General features: G+C 41.1%; 1 long non-coding RNA gene across 1 annotated transcript in view; it reads right to left on the minus strand.

Moving 5' to 3' along the window:
• LOC143987413 (uncharacterized) overlaps positions 1–18,622 on the minus strand; it is a 409,509-nt gene that overhangs the window by 338,809 nt on the left and 52,078 nt on the right. The window contains exon 2 of the long non-coding RNA XR_013276645.1: positions 14,939–15,019. This is a non-coding gene — a long non-coding RNA (uncharacterized LOC143987413). The remainder of the gene's footprint in view (positions 1–14,938; positions 15,020–18,622) is intronic.

An 18,622-nucleotide genomic window follows, 5' to 3' on the forward strand; every position in this document is an offset into this window, starting at 1 on the left:
TTCAAAGTGTGAAAGCCCTGAAAGCTGAAAATTGGTCTGGGCAGGAAGGGGGTGAAAGTGCCCTGTATGGAAGTGGTTAAAATTAGTGACCAAATATAAAAAACAGTTCAAAGTAACATAAATAGTCCCAAACAAAGACATAAATGTGTGCTAAAAGTCACTAATAGTGTTCATAAATCTTCAATGATAAAAATATCAATCTTCATGCAGTACTTGTGACAACCACTTTCACAGTTTAGATTCAAAGAACTCTCCAAAAATCAATGCCTCACATCAAAGTGGGAGTAAACTCCCATACATGAATTTTACCTATAGGTACTGTAAATATCTCCTAAACATTCACCTTTTCAAAGATATTTACTGTACATGCAACCCAGGCCATTCCTTTAGAGTCCTGCGCCGTTAACAGCAGCTCCTACGTGCACGAGCGAGAATGATGTAATCATGGCTCCGTCCACTAATGCAGCCAGAGTCACCAAACTGGAAGGAAGACGGGTGAAGATGGAAGCCCTGTCAGTGTTGACAGCTCGGCTCTGGAAGGGCATTGTTCTAAGGTAAGTTTCACATAATGTGTTAGTATGTGATGCATACTAGCACATTATAACTTTGCCTTGCAGGTTAAAAAAATAAACAAACAATTGCCAGAGGTTTACTACCACTTTAAATGATGAATATCAGCTCCAAGCTTTCCCAGGATCCTCCTGCTTTAGGCATTCACATCTCCTTCTAGAATCTCCATCCAACACTCCAAAACAGAAAGGCTAACAATAGTAGAGTAACGTAACAACTAGTAATTAAAAAACATTAAAACCACTCACAAAAGTTATATAAAACATTGCCTCCCATCAAACACTCATCCATCAGTATGCCTGCTTCCCTGTCTCACCACCTCACGGCAGCACTAACCAAGCACCGTGTGTTAGCGTTTTTGCGTCACACCCGATTCAGCGTGCCGTAGCTCCCTAACGTTTCATCTGTGCGGACTTCCTCATAGGGCCAACTGTATGAAGATAAATATTTTGTAAGAAGATATGATATGTAGCGCCACCTAATGTTTCTATATATTTTACTTTTACAGACACATTATGTTATTTTCTGAGTTTTTAAAGGGCAGCATGTTTTTTGTAAAAGGAATATTTGATTGACTATTTGTTTTAGTGGGAAAATTATATTTGTTTGGTATGGTAAAATTATGATTTATACTTACAATTAGTGACTATAGTACAATGAACTATTTTTTCAACTCAGGCAGCTGTATGTCACATGGGGCTCAATTCATAAGGCTATAACAAACCTGTTTGCCAAAGGGAGTCAGCAGTGACAACCAGTGAGAGCGGAGAAGGCCAGATTATTGTTATCTAAAATAACACCAGTATTACTGCTCAAAGCTAAATTTCAGCCCAAAAATATTTTTCTCTTATAGCTGCAGTCCCATTACTTACTTGTAATTAAGTATGTCTCATGTCTGACAGACAAAGCCATTAATTGATTACGTTGTATGTAACACGTCCTGTGAATGGGGAGAATCTGATGAATGACAGGACTCTCTCCTCCATTCACAGGTCATTTTACAAGCAGTTTAAGCAATGCATGGGCTTTTCTCCAAGCAGATAAATAGAACTAATCAAAAAAATGCATCTGCAGAGAACAAATGTTACTTTCTATCGTGTGTAGTGTAGCAAAATAGAAAGCCTCTGGTGCTAGCTGTCCTACATGCCACTACTGAGTCCAATAACCCATCTTCAGCTGACCTTCTCCACTGCCCATGACACTACAGTCCACTCCGCAGGTTCTGCACCTATTCCAGACTGCATGCTCTTAGTTCTCTCAGGCATGCCTTCCCAGTCCTCTCCTGCAGTGCATGTCACTCACCACCCCCCCTAGCTACGACCAGTTGTTCCTCTCCCTGGGGACTTGCCCGGCAATACTCTCTCCCGCTGTCCTCTCTTGCTTCTCCTGTGCATTCTGTCTAGGACACCCCTGTGGTTTGTACAAGGATCCTCTCCACACCCAAGCCCAGGCCCAAGGTCACCCCCCAGACAGGAGAGCACCCTCAATGGTCCCAACAGCCTAGCACTCCATCTCCAGCTCTTCCACGTAGACAACTCCACCCCACCTGGGCTGACCCTTGGTATTGAAGGAGGCCTGCCCCCTACCAATCCAGGTTAAGGATCAACACCGACCATTCAAGGGAAAAAAAGGTGGGTACTCTTACCGATATAGTTGGACACACATGTCATATGACAGTAAAGGCTTGTGCCGCGTACACACGATCAAACAAGCGGGTGGAAAAGTCCAGCAAACTCAAGTCCGCCAGACAATCCCCCCGTGTGTAGCCTCCGGCATACTTTTTTGACCCGAAAGTATGGCGGACTTAGAAGGCAGTGCTGCACTCCAATCTTCCCGCCGGACTCGCATTTCGGCGGACATTCCGGCCGCGTGTATGCCAGTCCGCCGTACTTTTGAAATGAGTGGACTTTTCCCACGTGGAGAAAAGTCCGCTCATTTCTGCAGGTAGGCGGGGCCCGCGAAGGAGACGCCGCTGGCACCGTCACCTGGTATGGACTTAAAGGGGATCCCCAACGCCGAAAAAAATCGGCGTGGGGGTTCCCCCCAAGTCCACAACAGACCCTTGTCCGAGCACGCTACCCGGCCAGCCAGGAAAGAGGGGCGAGCGCCCCCCCCCCCCTCCTGAGCAGTACCAGGCTGCGTGCCCTCAACATGGGGGTGCCTTGGGGAAGGGGGGCCGCGCGGCCCCCCACCCCAAAGCACCTTTTCCCCATGTTGATGAGGACAAGGGCCTCTTCCCGACAACCCTGGCCGTTGGTTGTCGGGGTCTGCGGGCGGGGGGCTTATCGGAATCCGGGAGCCCCCTTTAATAAGGGGGCCTCGGATACCGGCCCCCCACCCTATGTGAATGAGTATGGGGTACAATGTACCCCTACCCATTCACCTGTGAAAAAAAGTACAAAAAAAACACAACACAGGGTTAAAATATTTTATTGCACAGCTCTGGGGGTCTTCCGTCTTCGGGGGTCTTCTCACGGGACTCCTCCGCTATCTTCTTGTAGCTCTTTTGCTAGCGGAGGAGCCCGGCTTTCTTCCTCGCCGCCGGCCTCTTCTTCCGACTTCGGGGGTCTTGTCCCCCTCTTCGGTTCTTCTGCCGGGCCACCGCGCCTTCTTCTAGCTCTTTTACAGGCGGTGGCCCGGTCTTCTGTCGCCGCCGCCGCCTTCCGTTCTTCTGTTCTTGTCTTCTTCTTCTGATGTTGCCTCGCCGAGTCCTCGGCTCACAATGACGGGGAGCGGGCACGCAGCGACTTATATAGGGACAAGGGGTGGGGTCTTTGGTGGATGTCACATGGGTGGATGTCACATGGGTTGATGTCACATGGCGACAGTCCCAGCATCCTCCGGGACCCCGCCCCTTGTCCCTATATAAGTCGCCGCGTGCCCGCTCCCCGTCATTGTGAGCGGAGGACTCGGCGAGGCAACATCTGAAGAAGAAGACAAGAACAGGAGAACAAAAGGCGGTGGCGGCGGCGACAGAAGACCGGGCCACCGCCTGTAAAAGAGCTATAAGAAGGCGCGGTGGCCCGGCAGAAGAACCGAAGAGGGGGACAAGACCCCCGAAGTCAGAAGAAGAGGCCGCGGCGACGAAGAAGAATGCCAGGCTCCTCCGCTAGTAAAAGAGCTACAAGAAGATAGCGGAGGAGTCCGGCGAGAAGACCCCCGAAGACGGAAGACCCCCCGGAGCTGTGCAATAAATTATTTTATCTTGTGTGTTGTGTTTTTTTTTGTACTTTATTTTACAGGTGAATGGGTAGAGGTACATTGTACCCCATACTCATTCACATAGGGTGGGGGGCCGGTATCCGGGGGCCCCCTTATTAAAGGGGGCTCCCGGATTCCGATAAGCCCCCCGCCCGCAGACCCCGACAACCAATGGCCAGGGTTGTCGGGAAGAGGCCCTTGTCCTCATCAACATGGGGACAAGGTGCTTTGGGGTGGGGGGGCCTGGTACGGCTCAGGAGGGGGGGGCGCTCACTCGCCCCTCCTTTCCTGGCCGGCCGGGTAGCGTGCTCGGACAAGGGTCTGTTGTGGACTTGGGGGGGACCCCCACGCCGATTTTTTTTCAGCGTTGGGGTTCCCCTTTAAGTCCATACCAGGCGGCTGGGCCAGCGACGTCTCCTTTGCGGGCCCCGTCTACCTGGAGACGCGCTCGAAATGAGTGGACTTTCCTCCGCGTGTGTGGGCGAGTCCGTTCATTTCAAAAGTAGGGCGGATAGTATGGCGGACTTAGTACGCCGTATTAGTCCGCTGAAAAAGTGCCGTGTGTGGGCAAGTAGCCCGTTCGGAAAGTCCGACGGACAGTCTGGCGGAAAGTCCGCCAGACTAAGTACGTCGGACAGACGGCTACGTGTGTACGCGGCTTTGGTGTGAGCTACATTCACTAAGTTTTTCACTGTTTATTTTTTCGTTTCGCACTTCCATGCAAATTCTAGTATATATAGTAAATTGTCTCTTTACGTGTTTCATTACACTTGTTTGCACATTGGAGTATACAATATTTAGCGCTACACTAATTATTTGTCACTTTGTTTAGCTTTGTTTGCTAGAGTGTTAGCTGCTTATCACTTTTGTTATACTGTAGCGCAGTGTTTCCCTTTTCTTAGTAGTACAGTTTAGCAATGGAATTTGAACCAGGCCACACTAAAAGGGTATTCACAAACAGTCCTTGATAATGGAGCCTAATAATTGATATTCTAAACATCCTTATGGATACTTAGGGGGACAAGTGAAGCCTTATTTTTAAGCAGACAGTCTCCTCTTTCATGTAGATAATTTAAATTTTTTTTAATTACATACTGGAAACTCAACTGCAAACATAAATCCTAGACAAAGCTGTAACTTGCTGAGCCCAGACTGGACTTTGACCTTTGTTCACACTCGGAAAACTATAGTTCATTTATAGTAAGCACACAGTATTACAATATAACAAAACCATTTATCAAAATGTATCTTTTTTTTTTTTTTAAACTTGCATATTGGTACTTGATTGTGATGCATTTTTAACCACTTTCAGAACGGACCGTTTTGCTGGCTTAAAGCCAGACCACGTTTTGCGATTCGGCACTGCGTCGCTTTAACTGACAATTGTGCGGTCATGCAACATGGCTCCCAAACAAAATTGACGTCCTTTTTTTCCCATAAATAGAGCTTTCTTTTGGTGGTATTTGATCACCCCTGCGGGTTTTATTTTTTGCGCTATAAGCAAAAATAGAGCAACAATTTTGAAAAAAACGCATCATTTTTTACTTTTCGTTATAATAAATATCCCCCAAAAATATATAAAAAAACATTTTTTTCCCTCAGTTTAGGCCGATACGTATTCTTCTACATATTTTTGGTAAAAAAAATTGCAATAAGCGATTATTGATTGGTTTGCGCAAAAGTTATAGCGTTTACAAAATAGGAGATAATTTTATGGCATTTTTATTGATTTTTTTTTTACTAGTAATGGCGGTGATCAGCGATTTTTATTGTGACTGCGACATTGTGGTGGCCACATCGGACATTTTTGACACATTTTTGGGACAATTGTCATTTAAACAGCAATCAATGCTATACAAATGCATTGATTCCTGTGTAAATGACACTGGCAGTGAAGGGGTTAACAGGGGTTGGCAGTGTAGGGGTTAAGTGTTCCTAGGGGCGTGTTACTAACTGTGGGTGGCTGGGCTTTGTGTTAGTGAACACTGATCTCTGCTCCAATCACATGGAGCAGAGATCAGCGTCACTTGTTGCTAGGCAGAACGGGGAGATGCTGTTTACAACGGTATCTCCTCGTTCAGCCACCCTGTGAGACGATCGCGGGTATCCCCATGACGATCGAGTCCGCAGGACCCATAACCAGACTCACGGGGGTCCCGACTGGCACGCAATGGAAGGGCGGCATTTAAAAATGGATGTACCTGTATGCCAATATGCCTGCCCGTGCCATTCTGCCAACGTACATCGGCGTGTGCCGGTTGGGAACTGGTTAATTGTATGTTAAAGATTTGTAATTTCTTCCTCAAATGTTTATCTGTGTATCATAAAATATGGCTTTATGGACCGACATCCCTGCTAAATGTGGACCTGAAACTATTTACCAAAATCATCAACTACATATTGCCTCATCTAAGCTCCCCTATCCATGTGGACCAGGTTGGTTTTAATTCTAATAGGGAGGCAAAGGATAATACAAGTCCAAAAAGTCAACATAAAGGTAGCAACCTATGCTGAGAACCTTCTGTTCTTTATAACTACACAAGAACTTGTTCTAAACAAAAATGGTCAGCTTTTCTATATCAAAATCAATTTATAGAAATCAGAAGCCCTTAACATCTTTATCTCCATCCCCAAACCCCAAATGGATAATCTAAAAATCAATTTAATCTTGAAGGGATTAGAAAAACCTAGGTATCAAGATCACTTCCACAGCCGACAGACTTTTTGAGGGGATTTTTCCACCTCTTTAACAGGCAATAAGACTAGACTTTCAATAAAGGAATGCCATTCTTAAAATGAATATCCTTAATTGTCTGCTTTACCCATTCTAGGCATTGCCAATACAAATTCCACATCTGTTCTTAAATATGATACATAGAGAATACATGGCTAATGAAGAATAATGTCAAATCTTTAAAATTCACCCTAAGTGTTGTACCCAATGCTGGTCTCATCTCCTCGCGGATAAGACACAGAACTGACCAGTACTGGGAAACCCCGATATTGAATCAGGTCTACAACATAAACAACTCATATTACTTCTTCAGACTAACAAGTTTAGATTTGAGGACTACAAAAACACTAATGGTAGTCTCTCTTTGTCTCCAACCTGCACACAGCATCTATCCTTCCCTTATCCAGGTGAAATATGCTAAAATAAAAAAACAAAAACAAAAAAAACACAATTTCTTGGCATCGATTTCCAAGCAATATCACCCAGAATATTAAACTACTCCCTGTGATTTTCTCCGTTCTGAATAAGGTATCCATTCTTTGTTTCAAACATACAGCCTCTTGATGTGCCCCCTAGACCAACATTCCCCACCTTTGTTTCTCAAATGGGAAAGAAATATTAACGGAAATTTTTCTCTTGGGCAGAGAGATTATTTCTTGTACTTTGCACATTGTTCCTCCATCCCCATTAGATTTCAAAATCCTAATGACAGACTCCCATCTGTACTACATAAAAAAAAACTCAGACTTCCAAACTCTGTTAGAAATGTAAGGTAAACGAGGGCTCAGTTCTTCATCTTTGGGATTGCCCCCAACTGGGAACCCTCTGGGTCCAGGCCTATGACATGACAGTAGCTAGGTTCTGAATTCTAATTTTACGGAAACAGGAAGCTATCCTGACAGTAGAACTGTGGCGTACCAAAATTATAGATCTTAAGAACATAAGCGCCTTCACTGCAGGTCTAAGTCACCAAAATAGAACATTCAGACTAATATGGTACTGCTGGATAGAGTCTTCCACTCCCAGGAATATAGAACACTAGTTTTAGAAACATAAACCTTTCCAAAGTGATAGAGATATAGTTACCCCTCTTTTCAATAATGGTTGGGCCACAAGTCCCCTGACTTCTCAATTCCTACCCCACACTATCCTATCGTAACCTCCCCTTTTTTCTTCTTCATCTCTCCATCATACTGATCTTTGTTACTGACTGCCTTCTCTATCCCCACACTATTTTCTTACTCCTTTCTGTGTGTTCCTTGTTTTTGGACCTTATTTGGAAAATAGAATGAGATGTATATCTCACAATTTAAATAAACAAAAAAACACACCAGATCCAGATAACTGCCAGATACCAGATAAATAGGAAATGTATTTTAAAAAATGCAATACATTAACATTTCACCATCTACTGTTTCTTTTTAAAATACTGCAAGTACAGGAAAATACCAGCTGATCCTACCAAAAATGTAATGTGCAGCTAACATTCATTAGTGAGCTGACAATGCCACCTCTGCTGCCCTAAAATTCCAAGCAGTATTATTGGCCCATCCTGGTTCTCCCTCTCTAGACTACAGAAAGCCCTTAAGTTATGGAAATGAGGGGATGCCCTGTAGTTAACTCAGGGCAAGCTGACAATGACTCAGGGTAGGCTGTCCACAGTGCCACCTTAGTTTTTTTTTTCACATGGTAAGTTTTAGGGGAATAATTGTTTCTTTGGTACACCTAAGGCTGCATTCACACCTAAGCATTTTGTTTTCAGGCAGAAAGTCGCACGTTTTTACTGTGGTTTTTTTGCCATATTTTTTGACGTGATTTTGCACAGGTCAAAAAGTCACCAATGTAAAAGCAGAAAAACGCATGTAATCTACCTTTGAGCTTCAGGCATTTCGCTTCAGGAGTTTTGCTTCAGGCTACAAAATGCTCAGATGTGAACAGTGGCCAAAGAATGGTATTTTGCTTGTTGAGCGTTTTTCAGGCATTTTACAAACTGAAAACCCTAAGGCCGCGTACACACGCGGGGACTGTTCGCTCAACTTTGTTCGTCAAACAGTTTCAGCGGACAGTCCGCTCAAAATTAGCATGGACGGACTTGCCCACACACGACGAACGAACAGTCCGCTGAAACCGTGCGCGATGACGTGAACGGCACGTACGACGGGACTAGAAAACGACGTCCTATACACTGCAATGCAACCTTCGGCGTGTAAATTCTTTCTGAGCATGCGCGAGACTTAGTTTGACGAACAAGCCTACACACGAGGGGACTGTCCGCTGAAACAAAGTTTCAGCGGACAGTTTTTCGGAAATTCCGAAAAACTTTGCTCAGCAGACTGTTCGCTGAAACTGTCAGCGGACAAAGTTGAGCGAACAGTCCCCGCGTGTGTACGCGGCCTAAGGTGTGAAAGCAGCCTTAAGCCTCTCACACACGATCTGATTTTCTGCAGACAAAACCTCTGACTTTTGTCCGAAGGCGTGTGCCTGGATATTGTCCGAAGGCGTGTGTCTTGCATACAAACGGCAAGGAATTGACGGCCAGCAAACACGAACGTAGTGACGTACTACATGGTTTTTCAGCTGTTTAGCGCCACCCTTTGGGCTCCTTCTGCTAATTTCCTGTTAGTCGAAGTTTGGTTATTGTTGATTCGTGCTTTTCATTTCATGCTTTTCATTTAGCGCTTTTCAGTTCACTCTTTTCATTTCGTGCTTTTCAGTTAATTTCTGAACAGCCGTTCGTCAATCAGACATGTTGCGGAATTGGAGGAGATAACATGTTATTTATTATTGGCCTTGGCGTTATTGCTTTGACCCAAGTCCAGTCCAGGAACAGGAGGATTTCTTCGCAAAAAGTGGTTGCTGTATTACTCATGACCAATTATGTCATATGCCTTTGCTGCCGGAGCTCCAGGAGAATAATCCGGATGATTTTCAGAATTATCTCCAGATGACGAACCCCTACTTTCACTAACTCTTGGCATTGTTGACCCTCTACATTAAGAAGCAGGACACGTGCATGAGGCTTTTATTTTATTTTTTGGTTGAATGATAATTTGATTTGGTATATTTTCTATATTTTTGGATGCATAGAATGCACTTTCTGGTTAATTTCTATTGGCAGATAGCATGTCTAATTCTATTCTCTTTTCTTAATGTCTAATTCTATTTTCTTTTTTTAATGCACAATAAAAATATTGTGTAGAATAATACTTGGCTATGTGAAATAGTGAAATGACAGTTTGGGAGTAGGCAGTTACAATAAAAAAAAAATACAATGTAAAATTGACAAGGAACACCAACATAGTTTTATCTTTGATCTTAAAAACTACGGTATAATGGTGCCCCCAAAAAAAATAAAAGCATAATAATATTATTCTTGATATCACTAGAAAATAAAAGCCTTTTAACCTCCCCGGTGGTATGATTAGTTCTGGTTTTAGGTGCTGAAAGCGGTACAATTATTTTGCATGGAAAATTGGCGTTTTATATTGTAGTCCTGTAATTCTTAGGAATAACTCTCTTAAATCTGTTCAAACCAGAGTCTAGCAGACATCCCGGGTATGATAAAGTTTATAATATAATAAATAATAATAAAAATTATTCAATAATGTAATCAAATCCAAAAACACTGAAATTAGCTCATTTGCAGAATTGTCGCTGTCATTAGATTTAGTGTTTGATGACGAATTTCCCCACAAATCGCTATTGCTCAATTCTGCAAGTGATTATAATTTATTATCGCTGTTTTCTAGTTGGTCTAAAATCACTTTTGACATTAAGGGACACTTTTTGGTTGCTATGGGCAATCTCCAAATTCCAGGCAGATAAAACAGTATTTATAATATAAAAGTGCATGCAGGGCACTGCACAGACCACTAGGGACAAAGGGGGTGCGTAATTTTTTTATACAGTACTGTAATCTGTAAGATTACAGTACTGTGTGTTTTGTGTGTTTTTACTTTTTTGAATTTGGCGCCGATCTCCACTCCCGTGCGCTGTAACGTCGCAGGGATCGGAGCTTGGCGGCATTCGGGTACTGTGGGAATCGAGCGGAAGACGGCTCGCTCACACAGCGCGGAGGACATCGCTGGATCCAGGGGACAAGGTAAGTAACCTTTCCCTGTATCCAGCAATGTGATCCCAAGTCTGACTCAGGGTTACCGCTTATGATACTAAAATCCCAACCCGCGCCAGATTTGGGATTACCGCTAGGGAGGTTAAAATAAGTTTGCCATAACTTCATCAGTATCACCAGCAAAGCGGCTTCACTATTATCCCATTAAATAAAGAAGAAGAGAATGTGCGCTGCATTTCTAGATTTCATAATTTGCCATGTCACAAATGTTAATTCTCCATTATGAACGCTAGTTTACAAGACCGGCCACTTCCAGCTCGTCCTTGCTTCCGAGCATGCATGTTTGTACTTTGGACTTTTGTCCGACGGACTTGTTTATGCATGCTCGGAAAATCCAGCAACAGACATTCAACATTTGTCCGCGGAAAATCCAGCAACATTTGTCCGATGAAGCATACAAACGGATTTACCGCCAACAGCCTGTCATCACACATTTCCTGTCGGAAAATCCAATCGTGTGTACGCAGCTTTAGTCTCCCATTTACTTTGAGTGATTTGTATTGTGTTTCTCTACACCTGATTATGCCTGATATACTCAACATGCAGAATCTCATTGTTTGTAATTGTGACCATTCACATTTCAGTGTCTCTTGAATACTCTATGCACAAAGAAGTACATGAGCTTTTTTTTGTGTAATGAGGCACTTTGGCACCATAAATTAACAAAGGAGCTCCTGCAAATGTGCAACTTGTGCCATTTCACACATTTTTGCACACTTTTTTTGCGCCTGAAAAACTCTCCTCTTCTACAGCTGCTCTTCTCCCTTTGTCTAACCTAGGAAATAAATGCTTGAAGCCTAGTACACGTGTAAAACACTTGCTCAAAAATTGTTAAGACAATTTCAAAATGACATAAAAAAATGTTTCAAAATCATCAAAAATATGCTCCGCTCACGCTTTGCTCGGGTGTGAATGCTTAGTGATGAGGAAAAAGCAATTTCAGTAATTCAGAACATTTTGTTTACAAGTTTGCACTTTCTAGCAGGCTGCAAAACAGTGAGAAGCTTAACCACTTGAACTCTAGGTTTTACCCCATTCATGACCAGGGCATTTTTTTCTATTCAGCACTGTGATATTTTAACTGCAAACTGCTCGGTCATGCAGCACTGTACCCAAATTTTATTTATATAATTTTTTAACACAAATAAAATATTTGTTGGTGGTATTTAACCACCACTGTGTTTTTTATTTTTTGCTATATAAATAAAAAATGCCAAAAATGAAAAAAAAAGCTTTTCCTAGTTTAGGTAATAAAATTTGGCAAAAAAATAATCGTTCCTCATGAATTTAGACCAAAATGTAGTCTGATACATTTCTTTGATGAAAATAACCCAAATCAATGTATATTATTTAGTCTGTGTGAAAGTTATAGGAGTCTACAAACTATGGTATATATATATATATATATATATATATATATATATATATATATATATATATATATATATATGTGTGTGTATCAGTCCTGATGTTCTGAAGGCCTATTTAATTTGAGGCCCTAAAATGCCAGGACAGTACAAAAAATGTACAAAAATTACCCCTTTGACCATTGAGTTCAGTCATGTATTAATTAACCACTTGCCTACAGGGCACTTTCACCCCCTTCCTGCCTAGACTAATTTTCAGCTTTCAGCGCTCTCACACTTTGAATGACAACTACTCAGTCATGCAACACTTTACCGTTTTTTCAAACATATAGAGCTTTCTTTTGGTGGTATTCAATCACTTGTAGATTTTTTATTTTTGTGCTATAAATTTAAAAAAAACTGAAAATTTGGTGAAAAAATTCATTTTTCTTTGTTTCTGTCATAACATTTTGCAAATTTGTAATTTTTCTTCATACATTTTGGCCAGAAAAGCCCCATACACACTATCAGATTTTCTGCTGATTTTTTTCCTTCAGATTGCAATCAGTCAGGCCCTTGCACTACATGGTTTTGGTCAATCTGAAGACAAAAATCAGAAGAAAATCTGATAGTGTGTATGGGGTTTTAGAGCGTCTACAAGCTATGGTGCCAATCATTGAAAATTGATCACACCTGATGTACTGAAGGCCTATCTCATTTCCTGAGACACTAACAAGCCAGGAAATACCCCCCAAATGACTCCTTTTTGGAAAGTAGACATCCCAAGGTATTTAGTAAGTTGCTTGGTGAGTTTTTTAAAGTTGTAATTTTTTACCACAATTCTTTGCAATCTGAACATTTGTGTTTTCTATTTATTTTTTTTATTTTACAAAATTGCCATATTAACAGGTTATTTTTCTCACACAGCATATGCATGCTTGCAACTACACACCAAAACACATTCTGCTACTCCTCCTGAGTATGCTGATAACACATGTGTGAGACTTTTTTCACAGCCTGGCCACATACAGAGGCCCAACATGCAAAGACCACTGTCAGGTGTTCTAGGGACATAAATTACACATATAATTTAATGACAACCTATCACATTTTGAAGGCCCTGGAGCACCAGGACAATGGAAACGCCCACAAAATGACCCCCTTTTGGAAAGCAAACACCCCAATGTATGAGACATAATGAGTCTTTTGAATGGTCCTTTTTTTTCCAGAAGTTTATGGAAAATGTGGAAAAAAAATGAAAACGCATTTTTTTTTTTTTACACAAAGTTGTCAATTTTTAAGCTATTTCCAACACATAACATGTACAAAATACATTCTGCTACTCCTCCTGAGTATGGTGATACCACATCTGTGAGACTTTTACACAGCTTGGCCACATACAGAGGCCCACCATTGAAGTAGCACCTTCAGGCGTTCTACAAGCATAAATTACACATCTCCTTTCTCAACCACCTATTACACTTTTGAAGATCCTGCAGCACCAGGACAATGGAAACGCCCACAATATGACCCCATTTTGGAAAGCAGACACCCAACGTATAATCTAAAAGGCATAATGAGTATTTTTAAGGGTTCATTTCTTCCAGATGTTTTTGGAAAATGTGGAAAACAAATTAACGCTTTTTTTTTTTTTTTACACAAAGTTGTCAAATTTTTAAGATATATCCAACACATAGCATGTACATAGCAAAAATGACAGCCCAAAATACATTTTGCTACTCCTCCTGAGTATTGCGATACCACATGTGTGAGACTTTTACACAGCCTGGCTACATACAGAGGCCCACCATTGAAGTAGCACCTTCAGGCGTTCTACAAGCATAAATTTACACAAAGCAGATGTCTGTATATATTTTTTGCTGATATATACGCAGTGCATGTAAACATGCCTGTGTGTACAGGCACATTGAAAACAATGGTCTGCATTTACATCAGTAAAAAATAAAATACCTGTATGCCTAAAAATGCTGCATTTTTTAGACAGCAGTGTATAAGGGGCCTAATGTACCAGAATATGTCTAATATCAGCCCCTGTAATCCTCCTTACACCAGAAGTCATGGGAGCACACTGAGCCATTCAGTGCTCTCTTGCTTTGTACAGTGCATGCATCCTCCCTTCGTTAATAATTTTATGGGAAAGGGGTGAAGGTGAAATGACCTCATCAGTGTGCTTCTGCTCTGTCCAATCACAGGCTGGAATGGGCCAGTTAGCTGCAGGGGACAAAACAGATATCTCCAATCTAGCCATGCTGTTTGGCAGGGGAGTATAATTCTCAAAATTGCAAATATTTTGGCAGTTCCACGCTTTTAGGTTTTTCCCTGGAGTTCAGATTTAACGTTCTAGTTATTCCCTTCAACAGAACAGGAGCCCCATCAATGGATTAAAACATTTATGCAAAATGTTGTGGTAGATAAAAATATAACTACTAAATATCTCAGACAGCATATTCATATAAAGCAGTAAATATTTAATATACAGGAATAAAGCCACAATTGTTGTCAAGGGGAATACAAGAAGCTTGCGGCAGGCACTGCTGCTTTAATATTTCACTTAATTTTCCTCTCTAATACCTATCAGTGTCATGTTTGCTTTGGCTCTTAACATAGGAAGGCCGTCATTGTTGCAAAGCTTAATTTACTCAATTGAACAAGGTAACAGCTTGGCTGCCTTAACGAGTCATAACTTCGGTGTATTACAGTACAGTCGATTAAATTTATTACTTGGCTTGTGGGATCTGGTTATCACAAGCAGCTTGTCTCTGTCTGTGACACACATTTTAAAGACATCAAAGCCAGCAGAGAAAGGGAGGGATAGAAAAGGATATTCCTTTCTGTGAATCAGCTGGACAATGTCATGTGCAAAGGTTATCCTGCATAGCTAGACATAGCCCAAGGGGGTTCAATAAAAACTGCAACCAGTAAACCTGGACTTACTTTGTTTTCTTCATTTCTCCACATTTCAGCTCTCCCAGTTTGGCAATCCTGCATAGCTTTTGAATTTTGTTCTTCTTGGATCTGCAATGATGAAAACTAATTAAACAGCATGAACGAGAGAGAAAACACCAGGGTGTTTATGAAGTTTAGTTACTGCTGAGATTTTTAAAGATTTTTGTATAATCCTTATAAAAGGATTATAGGTGTAATTCCTGACTTGGAATGCAACATGTTGTTTAATATCACAGGGGTTGAGATGTCTCCATGGGGTAACTTGGCAAAATGTTGATTTAAACCTAAGGTATTGCAGGCAGATTAAATTTTTAATTTTTTTTGCTTACCTTTCACTTTTTTTCTCTCTTTCCCTTCATTTTTTGAACTGTGATATTTATGTCCTCAAATGCCCCACAGACATGCATTAATTTCTGAGTTTTGAAACCCAGCAAGTTCTGACAAGCACCACTTGCCTGATGTTGGAGCTCAGTTATATTTTGGTATACATTGATATTCCTATGCAGCCTATGGGGCTAGCGAGCATGGGGACATTCCAGAAGTCCAGAACCTGAGTTCCAGCTGGGACCAACTGAGATGATCAGGGAGAAGGTATTTAAATATTTGATGTACACATTTCTTTGTCCATGTCTGTCAGATTGCAAAATAGAGCCATTGTGTGTCCGAAATATTGCCCCCTTGGCTGTGGTCACAAGTAAACCATTTTGCATCTTTACTTTTTTGGTATGATGGCCATTCCTCATTTAATAATGTTTTTTTTTTATGGTTGTCTATGGGCCTGCTTGGGAGATTCACTTTCTCTCCCATTATCCTGATGAACAGGGCTTCTCCAGAGGCAAATGCCAGCAGAGGTGGACATATTTTACTTCTCCACCACAAAAATGGCTGCCTGAAGCAGCCACCTCAACTGGCCTAAGGGGCAGGACAGAGATGCTGATGACCATGAAACTTTACTTGTTTGGTGTGCTGGCCATTCCTTGTTTTTGAAGATATCTGTGGCACTAGCACAGGCCATGTACCTAGACTCCAATTCCATGGTAGTACAGTATGTGTGCAGACAGGTTAGTGCAATATAAACCTAACAGGGTTTCTAACTTTACACCCTCTATTTAGAACCTTATTTACATGTTATTCATGAAAGCCTCTTGCGCCTCTAATGGTTCAGGTAATTTATTTGAAATGATGCCTTCTTTTGCAATTCTAATTGTACTGTGGCTGTTCTCATTTTCATTTAATTCGCATTTTAAGACATTTGTTAAAATGTAAAGGAAAACAATGTGCGTCAATACAAAAAGTGTCAAAGGTTAGCTGTAAAATGAAATCATAAAATAAAGTGGCAATTGTTAATAAATAGCTTGATCATTTTCTCTAAGCTTCACTAGTGTTTGAGCAGTGTGCTTTGGTGGATAATCATTAAGCTCATAAGCATTTCATGGAAATCTAATATATGACTTGTATTGTAGCTGATGCTGGAAATATTTTAAGCTCTATAAACTATATGTTTAAATTCATGCTTTGACTAGATTGTACCAATTAATTCTGCAATATACAAGCTTATTTAATAAGGAAGTGCAAAAACAGTGATACTATGTAAACTGCAGTATCCCCACACCAACCAGTCAAATTGAATTTTGAATCATTTTAGAGTAGACAGAAAACTAAAAAGTGCATTAAATACTGTTACCTTGTATTTGGTTAGAGTTTAATCAAAATTAAACAACCTTAAAATTATTCTGTGTGTTATTGGCATTTATATAGGTTTGTTCATTCTGACAGTACGTATGTACATGTGTGTTAGGAAGGAAGGGGTATTTTAAATTTTTTTATTTATTCATTATTTTAATACATTTTAATTGTTTTTCATACATTTATAAAAAAGAGGACTCATTGAACCCATGGTCTATGAATAATATGCCTGTGTCCTGTACTGTATAATTAAAGTTTTTCTTGTTTTTAATAAAATAATAAACATGTTATACTTACCTGATCTGTGCAATTGTATTGCAACGAGAGGCCACAGACCTTCTCTTCTGGGGTCCCCCACCAGCGCCATTGGCCCCTCCTCTTTTCTGTTTGCCACCCTAGGAAGCCACATCCTATGATGGAACACCTGCGGGCTTGTTCCCAAGCTTTGCTGTGTACATCCATCGACACACACAGTGTGGCTGGAGCATGCTCCCTCCCTCCTGAGAATAAACAAGAGAGAGATGTGCCTCTAAGTGTAGAAGTTAAAAGCACTTTAATGGTAACATAAAAAGTGCCAACTCACATGGGAGAACATAAAAAGGGAACATCTGTATGCAAAAGCATCTCAGGAGAAAGATAGGTGAACGGGTCAAGGTTCCTCCAATCCTCCTCTGGTCTATGTGAATAGCAGGCACATCTGTGTGTGGAGATATCCCAAAAGGGTAAGGGCGGTGAACCGTCAGATGCCTTCGCTAATGGCGCTGCGGAGCATAGTGTCTTCGCTGGAATCCGCTGATGGTAGAAACAGCTGTAGAAATCTTTCTCATGGAAAACTTTTACCTACAGATGTGCCCTTTTTATCTTTATCCATGTGAGTTGCCATTTGTATGTATATTAATGTGCTTTTAACGTGTACACTTAGAGGCGCCTCTCTCCCTTGTTTATTCTCTGCTTCGCTTTAATTTATGTATTATGGACTAATCTATGGACTCCTATTGGGTAAAATTAAAGCCAATAATTAGTGTCTTGTGCCTTTTACTTGTTTTACGTGCCCTCCGCACCGAATTTCATTGACAGCAGCAGGAACCAAATACTCTCACTTATGTTTCTGAGCCTTAGCTAATTGACTTGCTACACCAGTTATTAAACTGTTCCATACTGACTAATCTGGATTTATTCGAGACAGGTCAACATCAATTAAAATCTAGGGAGTGTTTCCTAATATGTAGAATGTTCCCAATAATGCGGGTAACAGAGCAGTGTTGTTGTTAGACGCTGCCAAGGCTTTTAACAGTTCTGGTTATGTCTAGAAAATCCTAGCACATTTCGGGCTAGGCTTGAACTTAAAACGGTTTAAAATTCTCTATTCTTTATTGTTCACCTGATTAAGCATTAATGGTGAGCAGTATGCCACCTATGCCTCTCTATAGCTTATGTTAGCAGTGGAACCTATAGTAATGATGATTAGAGAATTCACTTTAATTACAGAGTTCATTAGGGATGACACTGAACAAAAATGTGTTCTTTATGCAGATAACATGTCATTGTTTTTAGAGGACACCACTAATTCACTCAAACACCTTATCACCATGATTCATAAATTTGAATTGTTTTCAAGACTGAACAATAATTGGGATGAGGCAGCTCTACTCCCTTTGAATCCCCTCAAGGAACCAATACCTGCAATTGCCAGCTCCTTGCAGATTGTCTCCTTCTGATACCTGGGGATTAATACTTTTTCACATCTCAAAGACTTCATAAAACTCAACTGTCTCCTGAATTATGAGAGGGGGCAAAATGTATTGTCCTCTGTGGCTATCTGTGGTTGGACATGTGCACCTTTTAAAAATTCTTTACATCTTCCATAATGCCTCTATATGGCTATCCAAATACTTGTTTACAATTATAGACACATTGATCTGTGATCTGCAACATTAAGTTAGGGGGAGTTAAACACTGATAGTAAACCACACACATGCCCTCAAG

The sequence above is a fragment of the Lithobates pipiens genome, unplaced genomic scaffold (assembly GCF_037356315.1).
Source record: "Lithobates pipiens isolate NorthernLeopardFrog02 unplaced genomic scaffold, aLitPip1_a1.2 Scaffold_18, whole genome shotgun sequence".
In the NCBI taxonomy this organism is placed as follows: domain Eukaryota; kingdom Metazoa; phylum Chordata; class Amphibia; order Anura; family Ranidae; genus Lithobates; species Lithobates pipiens.